We start from the raw sequence: 8,304 nt of genomic DNA on the forward strand, positions 1-8,304 counted from the left end.
TGTTGATGGTAAAGAGGTCCTGGGAAAAATGTGAGAATTTTCCTGGGGAGGAGAAGTCCAGGGGGGTTAGCGACCTCAGGGGTTCACATGACAAAGCTCTGAGCATGTGGGTTGGCTTCTCACGTCTCCTTGACATTCTTCTCACCCTACCTGCCCTCTTTCTTTCTCTCTCTTCCTGTCCCTCCCTGTCTCGCCCTTTCCACCTTCCGCAAGGGTTTCTACCATTACCTCCTGCACTGCACGATATCAGAGGCACGGCCCTTGGTTCTCAACACACCTTGAACACACTTGAGTATCATTTAATTTCCCAAAGGGGAATGCTAGTCTTCATGTACTGCACAGAATTAAACTGGCGACTTGCCCCCTTTTGTTCACTAGGACTCTCAATAACTGGAAGCAAAGAGCACATTGAAGACAAAGCCTTCATCCCGGAGACTACCTCCCCAGGGGCAGCAGCAGCAGCATTGACTTGTGACACCCCCGCCCCCAGGGCCCTGTGCCTTAGAAACATGACACATGTGACTTTTGCCATATAGACATTTATTTATACCCATTAACTGTCAGAACTATCTGGGATGACTGTCCACTTTGTTTGATTCATTCTGTCATCATTTATTAACTTTTCTTTAGTCTAGAGAGGCTACTGTTTGTTCTGTCACACTGACGATGGGATTGGAGAATACTGCTATTGTTTTCTAAGTACTTGGTGTGCAATTAATTTGTGAGGCCACCGATTCACTGTTGCAGCTTCCTATGTAGCCTTTTCATGAAAAAAAAAAAGTTCTCTGTAGGTGTTTTGTTTTTTTTTAAGATTTTTATTGGGGAATTGGGGGGATGGGAACAGTGCTGGGGAATTGGGGAAAGGGGAACAGACAAGTTGCTGTGGAGGGCAGCGTCACTGGCCCTCACATGTGGGATCCGAACCGGGGCCCTCTGGCATCCCAAGCGAGCTCTTAACCATCGCGCCACTCAGCCGGCCCTGTAGGTGTGTTTAACTCAAGAAGCTCAACTCACTTAGCTGTTTAATTCTGGACTTATTTTTTTTCCAAAATAAAGTATAATGCAACAGCATTGTGCTGAAAATATTAAAATCACTTTCGTACGAGACATAGTAGTCTGAACAATACATAGAAACACATAACATTCGACATAAATATTGACCATTGCCATTTTCCTCTCTAATTCCAAATGATTCCCATTACTTCATTCCACACATTTTTACTGAGGGCCTATTCTACAGGCTCTGCGCCAGGCACCGAGCATCCGGTGTAAACAAAATTACTGCCAAGGTCTAGCAATCCTTCTCGCCTGAGCTTGAATAAAAGCAGCCCCTGGAGAGAAATGGCTTGCATTCTAAAGGCCCAGTTTTAAAGGTGACCACTGGGTACTCGCCACCTAATGTCTCCTGGGAAGAGAGATATCAGGGCAGTTTGATGCCAGTCCTGCCTTAAATGTGATGTATCATTGCAATTGTAATGTATAAATCTGCCCAGAGTGCAGTCCTGAGGGTCTGTCTCCTCTCCCTCTAAATATGATTAGGAGAGGAGGGACGCATCTGTCTGTCCCTGGGATCTTCTGAACCAGGGCAGAAAACCCAGAGCACAGCACACCATTTGGGGGCTGCCATTGGCCTACATGAAGGCATCTCTCCTAGCAAACAGTCCTCATGTGTTCTCACTTGTGGACCAAAAGGCAGCTGAACCCGTGGGTGGGGAGCAGTGTGAGATCATTCCCAAGTGTGTGTGTACTGCTCTCTGGACTGAACGTCACTAAGCCAGCCTCTTGTACAAGTACCTGGCACTGGGCTTCAAGCAACCCCATCAAACACAAGCTTTGAGGGTCTGGGCCACCACCCAGGTCCTGTGTACGTAGTGACTCACCGCAGTGACGCCCCCACAGCCTTGGTGGCCCAGATCATTCAACACTCAGGTTAGTGCTCACTTTCCTCAGGAGCACTTGTTATTCTATGCATTGACTGAAGGATGGAGAAACTACCCATGAACCTCCACTGGTGTTTTCCTGGATGCCCCAGGCAGTTTAATCTTATCTACACTCTCCAAGATGCCCTTCTCCCCCACTGGTCCAGCTGGGAGCAGGAACGAGTTGGGACATTTTCTCAGGTATATGTTCTGACTCCTCCTCTCCATCCTTCTTCCTGCCTATCCGCCCACCCACTTTGGGATGGAATTGGCGCCCCTGTCCTGCGTGCCAACCTTGCTAAGTCTCTCTGACATTCCCACATTTGTTCGTGTTTTCTTTCCCCACAAGATTATACATTCATTGAGGGCTAGGACTTTGTCTTTCTTAGCTTTGACGTTCCAGTCAAATATAGTGGGAGGCACTCAAAAAAATGTTTGATAAATGAGTGAATATATCTAATACCATGGCTGACTTCAAAATAGAGTGAGTCACAGCACCAGTTTCAACTCCAAATCTCTCCCCTACCAAAATGCCAACATGTGGTGGCAATATGTATGATTTGGCATAGATTTATATTCAGTTTTTTCTTTACCTCCAAAACATAAACAATCATAAAACACTGTTCTCTGATGCAGAATATCTTCTCAAAAAATTTTGTAGGGGCTGGCCGAGTGGCTCAGTTGGTTAAGAGCACGAGCTCTGAGCAACAAGCTCACTGGTTTGATTCCCACATGGGCCAGTGAGCTGTGCCCGAGCTGAGCTGCTGCTGAGCTGCCAACAGGTGGCAGGATGGCTCAGCTAGTGAAAGCACATGCTCCTAACAACAAGGTTTCCAGTTCGACTCCCATATGAGATGGTGGGCTACGCCCACCCGCAACTAAGATTGAACACAGTACCTTGAGCTGAGCAGCCGCGAGCTGCCGAGAGGCAGCCAGATGACGACTGGACTTGGAGCTGAGCTAGCTGTGCCCTCTACAACTAAGATTGAAGAACAACAACTTGGCTGTTCCCCTTCCCCAATTCACCAACACTGTTCCCCTTCCCCAATTTTAAAATCTTAAAAAAAAAATTGTAGGTTTATCATAGAATTTAAAAAATAGAATTAAAAAATATTTGGAAAGACTTTAAGGAGATTCAAATTGATTTCTCACAAACTTTAGAGCACTAATCTAAATAGTATTAGGTAAATAACAGTCTCCTTAAAATTCAAATTCCAAAGCCAATGTCAGTAGACATTCTGTTCTTTATTTTTTTTACTTTTCTGACTAAAGAGTGTTATTCATACTGAATTTGTGTGTTACTGTCTATTGTGGCACAGTGCAACAGTACCAGTGTCAATTACATGTTTATTAATCACATAAACCATATAAGAGTTTGCATTGTTTTGATTCATTACATGCATTAACTTAGAATATTATTTTCCCTGCAGTGGGTCATTCGTTCTCTTTGTGCTAAAGAAATAGTGCTGTATCTAAAAAGGCAAAATGAATAGTAGGAAAATTATATCAAATATATTTATTGTGCATATCAGCAAATACGTCAAGACTGGACTAAATTTTATAGCAAACTGTATTAATGAACTAGCTTATATAACTATTGTCTTATAAATGTCATTAACCTGGAGCCCTTTTTCATTTTGGCAATATTGAATTCAGATAAAGATTCCTCCATGCTTTAGTCATCACGCTTGTACTGAACAGAACGAAGGCTAAAAATCATGTGATCATCTCAATAGATGCAGAAAAAGCATTTGACAAAGTACAACATCCTTCCATGATAGAGACTCTCAGCAAATTAGATATACAAGGAATGAACTGTAACATAATAAAGGCCATATAGGTAGCACGTGCAAATACCCGATTCTCCATATTTCTGAGATCCTGGCTGTTACAATATTTTAATAATATTTTTATGATAAGTATAATTTTTTATAATGTAATAATTAGTATAACCATATATTAGAGGGTGCCAAAAAATGTATACACATTTTAAGAAAGGAAAAAACTGTATTGAATTTGTAATAATATACACTGATAACAAAAGATGAATACAAGTCATGTGTATACATTTTTTTGGCACCACCGGTAGTCATAATAATTATTTTATTATAATATATTTTAATATTCACCAATTTTATATAAAAATCTTATATAAAAAAAGATTTTTGAAACCTAGTTGTCATTGTTTTGCTTGCAAGTAAGGTCTAAAATGTCTGTAAGATGGTTGGTCTTTCACATTATTCTTCTGCTTATTTCTCTACTGATTTTTTTTTTTAAGTTTGCAAGAGAGGACAGTTTATTAGGGCAGAAAGTAACAGCTCTCAAAACGAGAGGGGGTCCTGACTGGGGTGCCCCTCTACTGATTCTTTAAAAAATAACTTATAAAAGGTCAAGAGCAGATAGGTCAAAAGAATTTCTGGTGTCTGATCTGCCCGTGGTGACCCCATTTCTCTAATAATAGCCCCATAGGTACCCCTCAGCTGTGTGTGTTCCCTGTGACCACAGCCGCCTGGCCATGGCATCTAGATTAGGAGTTTACAACTGAAAAAATGGGCCACTGAGGCTTTGTTATGGGGACAAGGGATGCCAATGAAAAGGCAGTTTCTGGATGTGGGAAGAAGTAAGGACCTACGAGGTTAGGAGCTGTGAAGTGCGTAGAGATGGGGGGTAGGGGGGAAGACAGCCTGAGAGAGACACGAAGGAGGTAATGGTGCAGACAGAGAAACCAGTGACAGGAGACTCTGGTCCCAGGATAGCGCTGAGAGTAGCCATCTCATTCCTTCATTCCCAATGGCTTCTCATCCCCTGGTTCCCAATTTCTGCCATGGTCCAGCTACACTCCTGCCCTTGGAGTCTGTGAGATAGTCCTATGTTTTTATCTTTTGTTCTATTGCTTTTGTAATAAGCTAGCTTGGGTGGACTGTGTGTAACCCAAAGAAAACTTAAAGAGAATTTTGTACACATCCTTTCTTCCTTTTTTTTTTAAGGGAAACAGGCAAGTAGTTGTCCTTTAATCTTAGCTGTGGAGGGTGCAGTTAGCTCAGCCCCAAGTTCAGTCGCCATCTGGCCACCCATCATCAGCTCGCGGCCACTCAGCTGCTGTGTTCAACACTCAGGTGCTGTGTTCAATCTTAGTTGCAGGTGGGCGTAGCCCACCATCCCATGTGGGAGTCAAACTGGAACCTTGTTGTTAGGAGCATGTGCCCTCACCAGCTGAGCCATCCTGCCACTTGTTGGCAGCTCAGCGGCAGCTCAGCTTGGGTGCAGCTCACTGGCCCATTTGGGAATCAAACTGGTGACCCTGTTGCTCAGAGCTCATGCTCTTAACCAACTGAGCCACCGGCCGGCCCTGTACATCTTTTTAAAGTTGGTTTACCTTTGCTGATGGTGCTTTTATCCTAAATAAATGTTTGGCTTTTGTTTTTTAACTTGAATAAAGTCAAATCTAGTTCTCATTTCCTCTATAAATTTTGTTGCTATTTTTATTCTTCAAATAGCCATTTGTACCTCAAGATTATATAAATATTCACCTGTGCTTTTTTTCTTTTCTTTCTTTCTTTTTTTTTTTATTAATTCCCTGTATTTTCCTGTAGTTTTTATATGGTTTTATTTTTTTACACTAAAATCTTGATTTGGTCTGGGATTTACTTTAGTATAAGGTGTGTGGTACAAGAGAGGTATCAATCTTTACTTTTCTTCAATGGTTAAAGAAAAAAAAAGCACAAGTTTGAGAAAAAGCTCTGGGAATGTTGTTTCATATCTAGGCTAATCCCAGGTCCTTCATAACTGACCTTTTGTTTTCTAAAAATCTCAAATCTGTCATGCTTCTTCTGAAGTTGATCCTTTGCTCTTGGCTTGTTCCGTCTTCAGGAATTCCTGGACATGAAAAAAAAAAAGAATTAGTTATTGATTTCCTTCTTAGGGTTTGTTCCATGAATATTGGTACCCTGGGAGTGGAGCCTGCAGTTTTTATATTCCTAATCTATACATCTATCTACAGAAAAGTCTCCCAGTCTCTCATGCCTGAAATAAATTCACTGTAATCAGTTTCCCCACCCCCTTCACTGTATTCCTGGCATCTAGTGCAATAAAGTCTGCTTCTCTAGAGAATAACTAAATCAAGGACACTATGTTCTATTTTTATGATGAGACACATATTTTCCAACAAGAGACAAATCCTTTATTTTAAAGGATTGAAGGGATGGTACTTATAAAACGTTCCAGCTGGTTTTATGAACAAGGGCACTGACAAGTGTCGGCACACACTATTAGTTGGCTCGGAACCCATAGCATGCTTATTTGATTGCGAATTGGATGAGCTGTTTCTCATATGAAGCTCTTGTCTCTCGTTGTTTTTGTTCTAAAAGAGGAAAATGTGTAAGCAGCCATGTTGGCCCGCTTTCAATCTGCAGAATGTGAGGTGTGTGCTTCTGTTTAAGGTAGTCCTGTTCTTACAGACATGTTTTCAACAAATGGGTGTGCAAAATAGTGAGCTGTGTCTTTTGCCACTTTGCCTCTTAAATCTACTGGTCTGAGTCCCATGGTACCATCTTTCTGTGAAAGTTTTGCCTTGGTTAGAATCTCATTTAGCTTTTGTTTCATCTCTTTGTGTACACTTCTCTCTTCCTGCCCCCTTCCTCTGGCTCCTTTAACTTTCCACGATATAAAATGAAAGTGCAATTCACATTTTCTGTTGCATTTATAATTACTAAAGAGTGCTCCCTGTTACCTCCTTAAAATTTGAAATGCAGATACCCAAAACATTTTCAAATTCCCAACTAAAAAGGTAAATCAAGCTGTTTAAACCGATATGACCTGGGCTGGCCGAGTGGCTCAGTTGGTAAGAGCCCAAGCTCTGAACAACAGGGCTGCCAGTTCGATTCCCACATGAGCCAGTAAGCTGCATCGTCTACAGCTAAGATCGTGAACAACAGCTCAACCTGGAGCTGGGCTTCCATGAGTCGCCAGCAATGGCGTAGGCTGCAGTGGGGCTGTAGTGGGCTGCCGTGAGCTACTGTGAGTGGCTGGCAGCTGACGTGAGCAGCTGGCAGGCGCCGTGAGCTGCCATCCAATGGCCAGTAACTGATCTGCCTCACCCAGGAAGAGCACAATGATAATACCAACATGGGCCAGTGAAGCAACGTCCTCCACAACTAGACTGAAGAACAAAAGGACAGCAACTTGTCTGTTCCCCTTCCCCAATTCCCCAATAAAAATCTTTAAAAAAAAACCAAAAAACAAAAAACTGATATGACCCAAACTGATATTGGGCATACTTAGTTTTTACTTTATCTTTTTTTGGTTTTGTTTTTTTTTTTAATTCCCAAAGCTGTGGATTATGGATGGATTTTGGACCAAGAAAATTAGTTGTTCCTATTCTGTTTTTCCTGCTTCCCATTAAATACTGGAGCGATCCTCCATGGTGTTCCCTCTCCCATCTCCCAGTCCACAGTCCCCTGACCTGCTGCCCAGCTCCTGCCTTGTTTCCTATTCACCCAGACTTTATTTCCCTTATCTCGTGTGGTAAAAATGTGTTAAAATTTTTGAAAAATATTGAGAAATCTGTGACCAAGAGAAGGGCAAGAAGACAAGAGATTTTAGACCAAAAGTGCTGCAGGAGAGAGAAGGTAGCAAGATGGGGCCGGAGCCTAGGCTGTAACGTGAATTCCTCAATATTTGGCCGTCATGTTGATACGCCTGCAGGTTTTTTTCTCTTTTGAATTTTCTGTAAAACATTTATTTAAGGCTTGGTAAAAAAAAAAAGTTTGCTTTGTTTCTGCAGGCTGAAAGTGTCCTCAAATATCTACAAATTCTTATAGCAAGAAGGAACTGAAAAAGAAAAGGGAGAGTATGGGAGTAACCAGCCACAGGAAGGGTCTCCAGTTGAGTGAGAGAGACCTGTGACCTGTCAGAGAGGGAAGCCACCGAAGAAAGCTGATGAACAAGACCAGAGTGGCAGACATTAAAGATGGCTTGATTTTACCACTAAACTATACATTTCCTTTTGATTTCATAAATAAAGTTTTATTAATTGTTAGAACCATGTTGTAACTAATAATTGACTAAAAGTAGATACTTGATAAATATTTGTTGAATAAATAAAGTCTTCCATAACTGATCATATTTGCCAAATTTATTTATTTAATTTTTTTTTTAAGATTTTTATTGGGGAATTGGAGGGATGGGAACAGCACTGGGGAATTGGGGGAAAGGGGAACAGACAAGTTGCTGTCCTTTTGTTCTTCAGTCTCGTTGTGGAGGACGTTGCTTCACTGGCCCAAGTTGGCACCATCATTGCACTCTTCCCGGGGGAGGCAGATCAGTCACCGGATTCTGGACGGCCACTCACGGTGGCTGCTGGCCGCTCACACTGGCTGCTGGCTAC

At 42.0% G+C, this 8,304-nt stretch overlaps 1 long non-coding RNA gene across 1 annotated transcript in view; it reads right to left on the reverse strand.

Annotated features, from left to right (window-relative positions):
- Positions 1-941: 941 nt before the first annotated feature.
- The window catches only part of LOC109381733 (uncharacterized), a 9,200-nt gene continuing 1,837 nt past the window's right edge, over positions 942-8,304 (reverse strand). The window contains exons 2-3 of the long non-coding RNA XR_002123801.1: positions 5,711-5,795; positions 942-979 (exon numbers count right to left, since the gene is read on the reverse strand). This is a non-coding gene — a long non-coding RNA (uncharacterized LOC109381733). The remainder of the gene's footprint in view (positions 980-5,710; positions 5,796-8,304) is intronic.

The sequence above is a fragment of the Hipposideros armiger genome, unplaced genomic scaffold (assembly GCF_001890085.2).
Source record: "Hipposideros armiger isolate ML-2016 unplaced genomic scaffold, ASM189008v1 scaffold_52, whole genome shotgun sequence".
Taxonomy (NCBI): domain Eukaryota; kingdom Metazoa; phylum Chordata; class Mammalia; order Chiroptera; family Hipposideridae; genus Hipposideros; species Hipposideros armiger.